Source organism: Terrapene carolina, unplaced genomic scaffold (genome assembly GCF_002925995.2).
Source record: "Terrapene carolina triunguis isolate 2854851 unplaced genomic scaffold, T_m_triunguis-2.0 Scaffold148, whole genome shotgun sequence".
Classification (NCBI taxonomy): Eukaryota; Metazoa; Chordata; order Testudines; family Emydidae; genus Terrapene; species Terrapene triunguis.
Genome location: NW_020664499.1, coordinates 604729 through 620694, shown reverse-complemented (window position 1 = coordinate 620694; position 15966 = coordinate 604729). Strand labels below are relative to the sequence as shown.

General features: G+C 40.8%; 1 protein-coding gene across 1 annotated transcript in view; it reads right to left on the bottom strand.

Moving 5' to 3' along the window:
* Positions 1 to 15490, bottom strand: part of LOC112118556 (ras-GEF domain-containing family member 1A) — a 74909-nt gene extending 59419 nt beyond the window's left edge. The window contains exon 1 of the mRNA XM_024216921.2: positions 15457 to 15490. The gene's annotated coding sequence lies outside the window, so the exon portion shown is untranslated. The remainder of the gene's footprint in view (positions 1 to 15456) is intronic.
* Between the last annotated feature and the right edge of the window lie 476 nt (positions 15491 to 15966).

Sequence of the window (15966 nt, the reverse complement as noted above, 5' to 3'; positions counted from 1 at the left end):
CAGCAGATCATTGGGGACAGAGGAACTGCAATATGTTGAGATGTGGAAGGCATCTCAGCTTTTGGCCACTGGGCTTTATTTATTGTTGTTTTATGTCAATTGCACATATGCCCAGGGGTCATTGTGCTTAACTGAAATAAACAAAGAACCAGATTTGGGAATCACCCAGAATTCTTGAATAACAAGTGATTGCAGTTTTGGCAGAATTACCCCTTCTCCATAAAAGTGTTGCCATTTTAGTCACAAATGCTCCAATTCCCTAAGCCTCTGATCATTGACGCCCCTGAAACTGAGCACTCCAACTTCTCAGGATCAGGGCCTGAATCAGTATCATTCCCTACGTAAGGGTTGGGGAGGCAGGATACTAATTTTAGTGAAGTTAGGGTTAGAAGTACAAGTTCGGTGGGTGCTGTTGGCTACAAGTTATTTTCTTGTCTCTAAAACAATTTGACATGGGCTTGAAAACAGCTGGGTCTCTGGAGGAGGATGAATGGAAAATTGGATCTTTAGTGGGGTTCAAGAGCATTGCCCTTATTTATCTCAGATTGACCTATTGCAGTGGTTACACTGCTTCTAGATCACTTAGCTGTGATTAAATGGGTATCAGGCTTGCCCTGGCTCGGTCTCTGCTTTGAGCTGTTTCTGCATTCTGCGGTGATGATGTAGAACAAGTTCGGTAGAGGAGGCACTGATAGTGTTTGTGTGTGCTGTGTGGCCAAGTAACAGCTTAGCAGTTTTTCATCCAAAGGTGTTCCCCGGCTGAGAGGTTCTGTGTGGCATACTGGCTGGACAAGCAGCAGAGGTGATAGCATGAACCTCAACTTTAGACTCCTTTAGCAGTCAGAGAACCTGTGTAGCTGCTTCTATGATTGTCCTCATTTGATTATTTTCAATGGGAGCTCCACAGAGCAGCCAAGGTAGTCGCTTCCTGCCCTCCTTGGAATCAGCTTATTATCTTTACCATCTGCTGAAAATTGGCTCTGAGTATGCATGTCTGTTTGACCTCCCCAGTCAGCTTCAGCTTCCACTACCAAGCCTTATTCTAGAAATAGAAATGTTTTCTTCTCATCCGATTGGGAATACTACATATGTAATTTTCAGGTGCTACCTCCATGGTCTCTGCCCTTCAAATACTCTTAGAAAAACAAGAAATCAGAGTCCTTAAGGTGTAGGTTTTTTGGGAATCAAACAAGATGGTAATTCCTATTTTGACACAACCATCCCTTTGGAATCTAACTAATGTTCTTGTGTACTTTTAAGGTGCTGCTCGAGCTCAAAGCTGATTCTCACAACCCGCCTGTGAGGTGGTGGTATTACTCATTATTGTTTGTACTGCAGTACCGCCTAATGGCCCCATTGTGCTAGACACTGTACAAGAGTATAACAAAAACTAGCCCCTGCCCTAGAGAGTTTACAATTTCCTCTCTTTATGTTGTGACACAGAGAGGTGAAGGGATTGCCTTGGGTCACATAATGTGAGTGGCAGAGCTGGGATTAGAACCGAGGTGTCCTGGCTCTCTAATCACTAGATACTCTTTCCTTTCCCCCCAGTCACCTCCCATTTTTATCATCTCTCCTGGCTTCTCGCTCTTGGAAGCTTTGAGTTCTTCAAGCTACCATGGCGAAGCAAAGTGATTTGTTTTCAGCATTTTCTCGTTAGGTTTGACGTGAAGAGCAAAACTAACAGGCGTAACCGGGGCTCCTGAGGATGAGCAAAGCTGCTCTGGGTACACGGCAGATGGCTCTGGAGCATTGCAAGCCTTGATTGACTGTGAATGGTTCCCTGAAGCTGTCCACAAAAGGGAAGGTTATTTAAGAGATGCTTTTCTATTTCGATTTTGTAATGGAGAAGGAGAAGGCCTGCTATTGAAGTCTATTACAGAGGCTAAACTACTTTATATCTGGCTTTCCTATATTCTTATTCATTTAGAGTTGACCAGCAGCCTGTTTACTGTTCAGCTGGCTGCTTTGGGTCTTGATCAGAACCAAGTAAATAATGTTACTCTGGATTATTTAAAGTTGTGTTCAATCAGGTATCTAGTCACTTGTTTACAGTTTGAAACCTAAGGAAATGGCTGGGGGAGGGAAGGGACCATATTTTTTCACATAAATCCTGAAGACCTAATATCACCACACAGGAAAGATCTTATTTACAGTTTGGGCACTGACAACATCAGTCTTCTGTTTTGTTATTGTAGGGGTTAGTAGGTCAAAGGTCAGGGCATTAATCAGTGACCACAGTGCAGAAAAGAAATGTTAAACTTGAGGTGAAAGGAAAGGTGTCATGGGAACAGAAAGAAAAGCAAAGGTTTTTAAAGGAGCCATCCTACGAAAAGCCACCAGCAAAGGGGAAAGCCTGATAATTAAAGCATTGCTCAAAAAGGGTTATTTATTTTTGTGCTGTTTTACTATTAAAATGAGAGAGTCTCTAAATTCACTATGGACCTGTGTGGCTTTTCCTTATCCTTTAAAAACCAACAACAACAATCTTTTCTGTTTTTTTCTAACCTAAAAATTGAAGGACAATATCAGGCTGACTATCAAATCCCAGATGTTTGTTACCTGATCTGAAGTGTGGTGGGAAAGCAACAAGTTGGTAGGATAATCTATCACACTTCAAAGAATCTCTGAGACTTTATGTTTGTGGTTAAGGAAGCTATTCATCCTTCTTTTTCCAATTCTAGTCTATTATATACAGGTTGTTATATTATAATATCTGAGCACCTTGCAGCAGTGGATTAAGCAATATGGCTACACATCTGTAACATGTGGTTTGTTCTCTCATCTTCTCCCCAAGGGGAAGCGTCTGCAGTGAAGTGTCTTCGTTTGGTACAGCGCAGGGAATGTATGTGTGTATACGTGTACGTTGCTATGCATTGGAGAAGGCAAGATGGCAAAGTTTGTGATGGTCAGTTCCTTTGAGCTCCCTCTGTCTATCCCTCCACAAAACCAGCTAACAAGGAGGAGTCATTCTGCAGTGCATAACTTTTGAAAAGTGAATCCTCTTTCGATATAAGGCTTGACACTGCGAAGTGCTGATCAGCCCCATTGGCATGCAGGCATGTTTCGCAAAAGAGGATTGGGCCTGTATAAACACCTCTGTCACTTTCACAGAGCTAAATCACTGCGATTTCTGTGTCCATATAGTTATAACTCTTTAAAATCCATGCATCCCTTTTTCATATCCTCTTGAAGGAATACATGTTTGTTTATTTATTTGTTAAATGCTTCTGTTTAGTTTGTGATTGGAATGGGAAAAAAACATTTTTTATAGAGAGATCTAGCTCCAGTGAGGGATATTTGTTTTTCTTTAAAACACAGGACGAGTTTCATTTGTCTCATTCAAAGAGCAGATTCTCCCCTGCAAACTAACAGCTTTCCTCTGTCCACAGGGAAAGCTATTATACTTCCTTAATGTGCTTCCTGGACTATCAGTCACATTGACTATTGTTTGTAAGAGGCAAGGCTTTCAATGCTTATAGTCCAATCTTTAAATTCAAGCAATTTATTAGTATTATTTTTGTGCTCCCTCATTCATCCTCCTCACCCTGGAAAGAATGAAAAATGGAAAGGGGTGGCATTTTCTTCTCTCAGTGAATATGAATGTAGGAGTCAGAACTCCTCCATCCTAGGGAAAAGGCCTATAGAATGTAAAGTAAAATAACTCTTCAGGGTCAGATTTTTAGCTGGAGCCAAAAAGCATTCTACACATCTGAAGGTGGGTTAGTACAAAGGTGGGTATGTTCTCCAAGTCCTGGAGCTGCTCTACATGGTCCAGCCCCTTAGAATAAGTTAGAGAAACCTGAAGGCTGCTCTAATCTGTGCATGATTTCTATGTCTCCAAAAGGGCATTGTAGCAGCCATGGATAATCAAGGATGCCCTGCCATGCCCACTTCCACCCATTATACGCCCTCCCCAGGAGGAACTCCTATAGTGTGTCTACATCACCTGAAGATCCCCCATGGATGGGGAAATCCTACCTTGTGTGGCTGGATGCGCCAATTTTAGGGAGCTCTGCACTGTTGGAATGGCACAGTTACTCAATGAGGACAGGATCTGTCCTCTAGAATGTGGTTCTCCCCTCTCCCCACCCTATATGCCTTTTCTTTTTTTCTTTGAACTATCCTACAGAACTGAAAATAAAATAATATTGGGTGCAGAATTCTATTAGATGGCTCAAATATCCTATAGAGAGACTATAGCCTCTTTATTAAATTCTGTAGCTTCTTAGAATACAGAGTCCTAAGGGTTTAATTCCTATTAAATTCTATGGGACTGTTCCATAAGGGAGGGAGGGACCTTGTTTTGTCTAACAGAGTGCTCATTCCACAACCTCTGCTGCAGTGTCTGTGTGCTGACAAGGATGAGCGTGGATCCCTCAGAGATGAATACCAGTTGGCAGGGTGGGTCAGTCTGTCTGGTTAACCTCCTTTACCCTCCTCATCCCCCTGCTGTAGGGCCAGCGTACAGTAATTAACTGCTCCATTTGTGGGACATCCACAGTTTGTGATAAATGACACTACTGTAAACACCAACCTGCTACCGAACATTTGAATACAGAACAACATTTGAATATAGAACAACAAAAAAAAGCCATACAATAATTCTGGTTGGATTGGAGCAAGCTATGGAGTAGTTAAAATAAAACTGTTTTGTGTAATTGAGAACTTTATACTGGTCATTTTAGGGTTAAGCTACTTTGCTTTGTAGTAAAACAATGCATTCTGCAATTTGGAAGACAGTCCATTAGTCACATAAAGAATGAGTATTTCTCATTTCCTATTCTGGTCAGTGTGGGAGGGCTAATACCCATGCTGATATTAAAGGAATACAACCACAGAAAGCAAATTAGGTTTTAGATAGACTAAGCATAGCCTGAATACTCCTAAGTCCTTTCCCTTTGGATAGCTAGTTAAATTGTATTTTTTTATTTTATTTTTTATTTTTAAGGTTCTGTTTCTCTTAAAAAATAAAATACATATTAGAAAATCTGATTCATTTTTGACATATTTAGCTATTTTTTTTTAATCAAATCTTTGAAAAAGACTATATTGCGGTAATCTGATTCAGAATATAAATAATGATATATTGCGTGTGAATTTTCTGCTAAGGGCATGGTATCCCGTAAGTGCATCATGAGAGTGCAACCTTTGGTTGCTAGCCATCAACCCACATATTTTGGCTTTATAGGAAATGTACCGTGTGATATTAAAGGGCTGGTAAAGCATAATATAGTAGAATTCTTCTCCAAGCCCCATGCTTTTCATTGACCAAGTTTCCTAACCTACTTTCTTCCTCTGGAGATTCAGTTATCTCAACTTTTAAATGCATTTCAGTCAAAGGTAAACACTTCCCCCCTCATCTGTTCTTTCCTTTTTTAATGCTATGAAAGGTGCAGGTTGAGAGCCCTAGAGACTTAAAACCTCTGTTCATTAATAGAAATACCAGTACTGCAGACACTGACAGTTGCAAATGTCTTCTCACCTGCCCCACCAGTATTCCTCAACCCTGACCTGGAGACACCTCCTCTGCGGGTGAAAGGGTAATTCAGTCTTCATGTCCATTTACACCCTGACCTCTCTGGCTCAGACTGTCAGCATGGAGGCGAGTGGAAACAAGGAATCCACTCTTAGACCAAAGTCGTATGATGCCTTCTTTAACATATGCATGTGTGCTCTCTCTCTCTCTGGTCTTGTTCTGAAGTTTGCAAGAAGGAATGCAATGTGTTAGGAAAACTTCTTGTCTCCTTAATCTTTGCTGCAGAAGACCTTAAACTCATCAAGTGAAAACAATCATTCCAGTAATTAAAACATCATAATTAAGATGTTTTCTTCTAAAACAGTGGTCCCAAAACTGTAGTCATAGGACTACACAGACTCCCAGGTGGCCTCCAGAGATTGGGCTTGTCCCTGGTTACAAGTTCCCTTGACAAAGAGCCTGGAGACTTGTTGGGTTGGGTCCTTGTTTCTATAGGCCTTTAGGACTGCTGCTGGCTGGGGAGCTTGTCTAGGTTAGTAGAGGAAAAGGGAACAAAGCAGAAGGGAAAGTATGTGCAGGGGGAGAGAAGTAGTAGTGGACCACGTGACAGAAGAGCATGGGGTTGCGGAAAAGAGGAACAGAAGAGATGGGAGTGAGAAAATGAAACCAGAGAAAATCTAGAAAGTGTGATAAACTCTTAGTTTTAGAGTAACTGCTCTGTTCCCACTTCATGGTCCTTTGAGGGCACCCATTTAAGGTTTCTGGCTACCAGAAGTTACTACTTTTGGGTGGGGACCTGTCTGTCTCCCTCTTGACCACGGTTTTAACGCTGCACAGCTCCCTGCCTTATGCTGCGATATCCTCACAAGCCAATCTGCCTCATGTCCAGAGCCTGTGTGTTGCTCTCTTTCCAAGGGCTATGAAGAATGTATTGCCAGCAATTACAAGTTACCGCACAGCTCTTTCTAAGCAAGCACATTTATTCTTAAGGTAAAAGCAGTACAGAGAAAGCTCATAAAACCCCATAAAAGTTCTTATACATTTGCTAAAAGCCTACCAGAGTAACCCACTATTCTGATGAGCCCCTAGCAGACAAAATATCAGAGGGGTAGCCGTGTTTGTCACCTACTACAGGACAGGCCCAACAAGGAAAATAACAGAACACCACTGGTCATCACGTACAGCCCCCAGATAAAACCTCTCCAGTGCATCATCAACAATCTACAACCTATCCTGGAAAACAATCCCCAGTCTCACAGGCCTTGGGAGGCAGGCCAATCCTTGCTTACAGACAGCCCCCCAACCTGAAGCAAATACTCACCAGCAACTACACACCACAGAACACTAACCCAGGAACCAATCCCTGTAACAAACCCCGTTGCCTTCTCTGTCCCATATCTACTCTAGCAACACCATCATAGGACCCAGGCACACCACCAGAGGCTCATTCACTTGCACATCTACTAATGTGATATATGCCATCATGTGCCAGCAATGCCCCTCTGCCATGTACATTGGCCAAACCGGACGGTCTCTATGTAAAAGGATAAATGGACACAAATCAGACATCAGGAATGGTAACATACAAAAGCCAGTAGGAGAACACTTCAATCTCCCCGGACACTCAATAGCAGATTTAAAAGTAGTCATATTTCAACAAAAAAACTTCAAAAACAGACTTCAAAGAGAAACTGCAGGACTACAATTCATTTGCAAACTTAACACCAGCAATTTGGGCTTGAATAGGGACTTGAATAGGGCTCACTACAAAAGCAATTTTCCCTCTCTTGGTATTGACACCTCCCTCACTAGTTATTGGGAATGGGCCACATTCACCCTAACTAAATTGGACTTCAACATTGGTTCTCCATTTTTAAGGTTACTCCCTTCTCTTCATGTGCCAATATATATTTATGCCGGTTTCTGTAATTTTCACTCCATGCATCTGAAGAAGTGTTTTCTTTTTACCCACAAAAGCTTACGTCCAGATAAATCTGTTAGTCTTTAAGGTGCCACCAGACTCTTCGTTGTTTTAGCAGACAAAAGACTTTCCAACCCTTCTGCAAGGGTTAGGCCCCCCTTTGAACATAAGGTCCTGTATGTTTGCTGGATCCGAAATCAAGGCCCTGATCAGTTTAAACACAGCCTTTTTATGCCTAAAGCCCTTTATTTGTTTGTTGGCCTCTGGAAATCCCAGTTTGAAGCAGCGTATGCAAGCCTCCCCAAAATGTGGTACCTCTTTGGAAGTGTTTACCACCTAAGTGATTCAATGGGGTTGCAATATCTGCCACATCTCCCTCTAAATAAGTGGGTATAACTAGAGTGCCTGGCTGGAATCCTAGGGGAACCCATAGGTTTATCTCCTGGGTAGTGTGACAGCCAATACCTTTTATAATTTAAAATTATGGCAATTGACATAATAAACATTCTGCTAACAAGATGATACACATCATAACTACCATCTGTACAGTCATTTGATGACCATCCCATATATTTTCTCTCTTTAGAACCTGTTGGGCAGATCTGTAAAGTGAGCTCTACTGCGCCTCCTCTTACCTCTGTCACCCCCAAACCTTTGGTTGTGAACTTGAGATTTGGTCCTCTGACTCCCACATCCCATCTGTTTTTTTTAGGCAGTGTGTAGTGTAGCTTGGTTCCTCAAGGTGTCAGGAAGCAGCTTTTTGGACAAAAGAGTGAAGAAAAGACAAGTCTGGCTCCCTGTGAAGCAGCTCTCAACCATGTACTGCATCAATAAAACACCCTACACTTCTCCATGTATGTTTGCCACAAGGAAGTTCTGTCATCTCAAAGGGAGGAGAAAAAGGTTCCATGCTTGTGAAGGGATGATTTTCCCCCATGAAAAGCTCTCCATTAATGTGACCAAATTTTTAGAAATCCTCTGTCCTAGGCAATTTTAAGTATGTATAAATAAATGCACTAAAAATCATGTGCATGCTGTTCCGGAGAAAGTGGTGTTCTGCATTTGTTGGCCTGTGGCTGGGGTTTCCTTGACACTTCATGGTTTATAAAATAGTTATAAGAACCACAGCTGCAGAATTGTTTAGTTAGAATTTTATGGGGAAGCAGGTAAGCAACCAAAATAGAGCATAATTTACACAATAGGAGAGTACAGTGTGCAGAATCCAAGAGAGGGTCTGCTGAGCGCCTTGCATGGGCGAGCTCACCTGGAGCCTTTATACCAATGAAAAACCTAATATTTGTGGCTGACAAGGAAAGCTATTTTTTACAGCCGGTAAACAAACCATAATAGTCAGTCCCCCACACCCTCACTTATTTCCAGGCATTTCTCGAAAGGTCAATTTTCTCAAGGTGTGACCTTTAGTTTTTGGATAGAAAAGATGCTACTCTTATTGGCTCTGAATTGAAATTGTCTGAACGGTAATAACTTGGAGAGACAAGAATATACATCTATATCTCAGGATTTGTACTGAGAAAGAAGATACAGTATTTGAGTTTTTCAGAGCCTACAATAATCTCTAAGGCTACAGACGCATCTCTGCCAAATAGCCGTAAAATTAAGGCAAGTTTAATTGAAATGAATCCATCAATCAATTACTGTATTTCCTTTTTTAAGCCTTTTTCCTGTAGAGTCTTAAGTACAGTTATCAGCTATCTATTTCTCATTAGTAAACTAAAGCTAGCATTGCATAAAGAAATGAGATCACTCCTTCCTGTACATGAAAGGAATGTGACCTGTGTAAGAACAAAGTGAAGGAAAGATAGCCTCCAAGCTGCTTCTACAGTGGGTAAAACAGTTGCTAAAAGGAAAATAAGCTGAAATATCAAAGTGGCACTACCCAAAGTAAGGGGGAGTATTTTTATGGGGGGTAATAAAATTGCAGATAAAAATTAAATCCCACTATTTTTTCTTTTAAAAGATTATGCTCATGGTTTTCTGCCATGAGGTATAGGGAGCAGGAGAACAAGGATTATGTATAATATTCAGTTTGGTGAAACTAAAAGGGAACGTGCAAAATTGTTGTTCTGCTTCATGTTGCTTTTGCCTTTGATGCATAAAGGGCTGGCACGTCATTGGACGTCGTGGTTCCCAGTCTGTCGCACAGCACACTATCCAGTCATGGCCATGTTACTGAGTGTGACTGATGTACCATTGTTTGCCTAACACAAACACGAGGGTTTATTACTAACTGCTCAGCTGTCATCTTTGTACAGTAGTGTGAAGAAAAGGAGGAGGGGGAGAAATTTGGAAGGGAAAAAAAACACCCCAAGCCCTAGCACTGAGTTCTTGTGATGTCAAATGAGTAGGAGTGCCATGTGGGAGGCAGAGGTGTATGGATGGGGGCTGACATTTTCAGAATGTGTTGCTTGTGTTCCCGGTATTTCACGTGTGCCCACTCATGGTATTTACAGGGGCAGCCCCTGTGTGATTGGGGAAAAAAAACATTTTAAACAAATCTCTATTCTCTGAACTGATTAAAGCAAGAACATATTCAGCACTTCACAGTGGTCCTTTATGTAACGGATTTGATAGCTCTGAAAGCACAGAGTGCCGCTTCACTGAAATGTGTTCAGTTTCAGCTAGAAGCAGAGTTTATTGAAAATGTGAGCTGCTGAGCTGGTGCATTGGCCTTTTGCTAGTAATCTCTAGAACAAACTACAGACCTCACAGCTCATTTGCACACCTCTATCAATGCAGTGTATCAGCTAAAACCAAATATAATGTGGAGGACGCTTGATATGCTACAAAACTCACTGGACAATGTGTCTAGCTTTGGTTCACCTTCTTTTTAAACTTGGGGGAGGCGATGAGCAGCTGCATTTTTTAAACAAAATTAACAGGGTTGGAATAAATGTACAAGTGTTTGACAAAGAAGAAAATGCTTGACTTTTTATGTTCATATTATTGAGATACTAAAACCCTTACTACCAAGAAGAGAATGTAATAACTTAGTCAATTTCTAAACTGAAGTGTTAGGGGGCATAGTTAGTAAAATGAGTCCCTGTACATGTCACATGATCTGTATCATCCCCCTGAGTCATAAATCTTTGGAACATCTGTTGTTGTTATACTAATTTTCAGTTATGCTTTCCACTCTCCAGAATTTCCTAGGGGACACAATGGGTCAGTTAGCAAGCTGAAAATGGTCCTCAGCCCTAATTTAATCAATATAGTGGCAAACTTAATAAAATAGGCCATGTCACCTCAAAACCTCAGTACATTTTGGTAGGTACACTCCTAAAGGCTATGACAAGGATGTTGATTTTGGTGTCCTTAGGAAATTGTGCAATGGTTTGTAGATGTGGATAAGAGGCAAAGGATAATCTCAGCTCCATTAAGATGAGAGGTCAAAGCCAATGGTCCTTTTCTTACATTTCAAACATCAAGTGAATTCTTTAATAGCCCTCCCTCTGCATATAAAATTGAAGCATTTCCAGGAGAACTGCATATTCATCTATGTGTTCAGACCTCCCAGCCTGCCAGCTACAGTATATCATAGCGGATAGTAAAGTAAAATTCCTATCGCACTAAGATCATTTTGAAATTGGTTCTATGGATTAGAACGCAGACCAAGACTTGATACATATCATATATCCAGAAAATAAAACTGTTGCCCCAAAGCATGTCATTTGTAGTGGGGCTTTAGCACATGAGATATGTGTTCCAAGCCAAAGCACTTCCACTTTGATTCCCTGTAATGGCTTTATATTTTATTCTGAATTACCCCTTTCTAGAAACGTATACAAGTAGATCACCTGCTCTACCAGTTAGTGACAATTCTGGAGATGGAAAGGGAGGCCTTGTAGGATTTATCTACTTACCTAGATAGTTCTTGTGCCCTGTAATGTTTTTTTTTTCTTCTTCTAAGTTTGTGTCTGGCTGAATTTGCTGAGTGGTTGCCTCTGTAGCTGCCTCAGTAATCTGTTCCATACAACACATAAGGACAAAGCTCTTGTAGTGTGTGGTCTCTCCTTAGTTTTTGTGCCCTTCTCTTTTTGAGGCAGTTGCCTTCCTGAAGTTTTTATATGATGACCACTTTCACTATGCTCAGACTTACTTACATCACCAGAAGGTCTGTGTCTTTTCTAATGAGAAAAATTCTAATCATCCTAACTTCTCCATACTATTGCAATTTTAGAAACCCTTTGGTTTGAGCTATCCTCTTCCAATAGCTTGTCCCAGCCTCCAATATTGCTCCTGCAATATGATGCTCCAACTATAACCCCATTTCTTCGCATGATCTCCCCATCTCCTTCCCCTTCAATATACGCTTCAGGATGAGTGGGAGCTATGTTGGTGTCAAACCAAAAAACAAAAACAATGTGTGATGTAGACGTCTTAAGGACTTTTAAATTGTTTCCTGGATACCCAGAAATTGTGAGCCTTTTTTGAGGAAGAATTATTGCCATGGCAAAAATATAGTTCAAGAAGCTACCACATCCTACTGGAAACCCTCTATTCCCTTTGCTTTGACCGGGAATAACCTTTCAACTATCTTGAGAAGTTTAACCAGTTCCTTCTCTTCACTCTTGAGCAATTACATCTAAGTCCTTTAACTTAGAAGCATGCTGTTGAATTTCATTTTCAATTACTGAGGTTTTCTGTGTGTGGATTTTCATAAATTGCTCTGGAAATGTAAATAGTAGAGCAAAGCATCTTATTCCGCCTATTAATCCTGCAATTACATGGCTGTAGAGTCTTTTTACCTTTCTTAATGTGACGCTTAAGCCCCCTTTTCTGCCACTCCTCCACATAATCCGTGCACTGAGGATTATGGACATGCCAATAAAGTCCAGGTTTTTGAAATCTACATTCCAGGCTTTGTAGTTATGTGCAACTACTTTTCACTGCCTCTCTTTAATAAGCTTCAAGCAAAACAATATTTCATTAGTTAATTTGCAAATGGTTTCTTGAGGGATCACATAACTCACATGAATCATGTCCACATCCATCAGTTTAAAGCATAACTAAATCGGGCTGAAAAAACTGCTACTCTGTCTCACTCCAGTGGCTCGGTATTTGTATTCCTGATGTGGACTTCATTGCTGAGAACAGAAATGCAGGCTTTGTTTGTTGATGGATGTGACATCTTGGATCTACCATCTTGGTTATAACAGTTTTATACTGATAATATTCATCAGCCATCTTCCACATTTTCCAGACATGCTAAACCTGACAGGCCTGAAAAATTACAACTCTCACATTCCGGCTGGCTTAACTTTTAGTCTAACAATCACTACCATGATTTGATCTTACAGAAAACAATAATAACAATTATTTTGCTGTATGGTCTATCAAAAAAAGGCATTTCATTGCAATTCAATGCCATATTACGAATGACTGTAAAGCCTCCAGTACTTTAGAAATCCACTTTCCTCTTTCTCTCATTCCCTAGTGTGTATAGACCACAATGGAGTGACTTAGACTTAAACTCAGGTACAGCAATGCTAAACAGCCAGTTCTTCCTCAAACCCAGTTTTATTAAACATCACTCTTCCTATTACTTGGGTTAAATAGCCAGATGATTGCAAAACTCCCCACCTCCCACTGAGCTGTGGGAAAGAGACCACATTCAGCGCTAAACCTGCAGCTTTTTACCAGTTAGAAATTTTGCTCTTTATTTGTCCACCTCACAGATGCACCATGCTAGAGAGAGGTTCAGACCAAAATCCTGGATCTAAAAGAACCCCTAACTTTGTCCAGGAGGAGGATTTGCAATCTGAAGCTAGATCAAGATACAAATTTTGGAAATACCTCCCATTTTTGTAATGAACAGACTCCAAAACCTGGATCCAAATACTGCTGGCACACTGGTGTTCAAAAGTTGAATCTGAATTTTGACGCTGGGGCATCTCTGTATATCATGTACAATTTCACACCTGATTGGACAACCAAGTACTAGCTCATTCAGTGACTGTAGCTTGCAGATCAGTATTTCTATCTTTTATAGTAACCCAGACAATATATTGACTTCAAGCAAGAAAGAGACTTATATAAGAATCATAACATAAAATAGACTTGGTTTCCATTTCTTTACAGCAGTTTTGCATAGAGCTTCTGCCATTCAGCCTTTCGCATCATTTCATCAGTGCGATGACTGGTACAACTGGTGAATTAAAAAGTTGCATCGCTGATTTTAATTGCACTTGATATGATACGCTATTAAGGTATCCGATATGAATGTTGTACTATCTGCTTCACTGGATAAATGATGGCTGTTGTGCCATCGCTGTTGGGAGTATACCTATGGCAACACATTGGTATACTCTTTTTGTATTTGTCTCATAGAACCATAGCAGTATATGACAACAGAAAATACAAAGGCACAGCATTGTGTAAAACTTACCAGAGTCTCAAGAAACATTTCTTCTTGTAATCAGGAAACCCAACTGGTTGTGTCTGTCCCTTCTATCTACTGCCACAAAATAGATTTTTGTTTTATTTCATCTCTCAAATACCCAAAGCATATTTGGGATTGACTTGAGCCCTTGTTTGTTTCGCTATAATTATAGCCCAGAAAAACTGAAAGTATTGTGTGGGAGGAAACCGTGACAGCCACAAGCTTCCACCACGTAGAGATCACATGCTGCACTTTGTGGGTAGTAACTGGGAACTTCCAATTCTGTCACAATGTGCTTGTATTGTAAAACAAAATGAAACCACGCGTGCTTAACCATTGTGGGAACATGAGAATTGCCATACTGGATTAGATCAGTGGTCCATCTAATCCAGTAACCTGTCTCAGACAGCAACCAGTAGCTCAGAGCTATAGGCAGTTATGGGAAAGTTTCCTCCGACCCCAGAGTACTGAGAAGTTGGCTTATGCCCTGAAGCATGGCTGTTTGTATCTTTCCCATCATTCTCGTTTGTCTTTTTAGCAGTAGATTTCCCAAAAGTTTGGTTCTGCTTGTTAACTGAGGAAAAACCAAGTGCTCAGAAATAAGCTTAATACTTCTCATGGAATTATGGGTGCAAGGGACCCAGATTCAGTAACTGTGAAACCCACTGGTATGGTTATCAATTGACCATTATTGTTATTTTTCTGATGGTAGCGTCCTTAATGTGCTAAGCGCTTTCCAGAGATTCAAGAATAGATCAGAATCTGAATAAAAACACATAGATTGTAAGCTCTTTGGGGCAGGGACCATTGGTTCGTTCTGTGTTTGTACAGAACCTAGCAGAACGGGACCATGATCCATGACTAGGTCTCCTGGGCACCATGGTAATATGAATAACAACTACGACTAATAATAAAGAATGGATGGTCTCTGCCTGGAGGAGCTCACAGTCTAAAGATGGATGGACAGACAAGTGGACAAGTCAGGAAATCAGAATAACAAAATCAGTAAGACGTACTATGGGCAGCACTGCAGAAGTAGGCTTTCAAAAAAGATTTAAAAGTGAATAGGGAGGAGTGTTTGCAGATGATTTCAGAGAGGGGTAGCAGTCAACCTGAAGCTTGATAAGGGAGCAGAAGAAGAGAGGGATGTATTTACAATCATGTCTTAAAGGAAGTGACCAGTAGATAGTGGATGAGGAGTCAGTGGGAAAGATGTGATCAAAATAATGGACAAGGAATATTTACTTTTAGTGGCAATGTGTGTGTTTGAGAGGCCAGAAATGTGGACATTGAGGTAGCCAGGTCAGGATATAGTGAGAGACTGAACAAGAGATTTGGCTGTGGTGATGGAAAGAAAAGGACAGATGGTAAGGAGCAAGAATCAGAAATATGAAATTTAATAGTGAGCTATTGCCATTCTGCAACATCCATTTTCTGTCTATTCCACACAGCAATCAGCGCCCCCAAAATAGCTCAATATTCTTTCTGTACCATCCTAAATGTTATCTTAATGTCTGAATTCATTTTCAGCCAAGTACATGCTCTCTCGGTGTGATTCCTTCCCAATCAGTTTCTTATAGCAATCTACCCCATATCAGTAGTTTCAAGTTAGAAAGAAACTTTAACATAAAAATTATAATGTAAAATAATACTTACTTTGCATTTCTTTATAGCAGCATTGCACAGTGGCTCTGCCATCCAGCCTTTCTCAGCGGGTGGACTTCCAGCTATTTCACTCTATGATTTTTGTCATGAGTCTTGCCTTCTTCCCCTTAAAATGAGGGGTGCAATGGATTACTATTCAGGACACACTATTATTTTCCACCCACTTCCGTGTAATGGTGGTGTCAGAACTACTTTGACATGCACAGTTCTCGGGAGCTGAGGATCACAAGAAAAATGGAGTAGAGAAGCACAAACTTTGCAATAATGAGGGCAGAAAGGCTGGGTGTTGAAGATAGGTGTGGAGAGAAGGGCAATGTGGAAGGTGTGGGCTCGGCAGGGGGAAAAGGAACCAAGAATGAAGATGGATTTAGAGGGGATCCTACGGCTGATGATATTGGAACAAAAGTGGAATCTAATTTGATGCTGATAGGGGCTACATAGCCAAGCTGTTATAGAGCTTGCTGAACCCCATCTCACACAAAGCCTTGGACTCTGGAAACT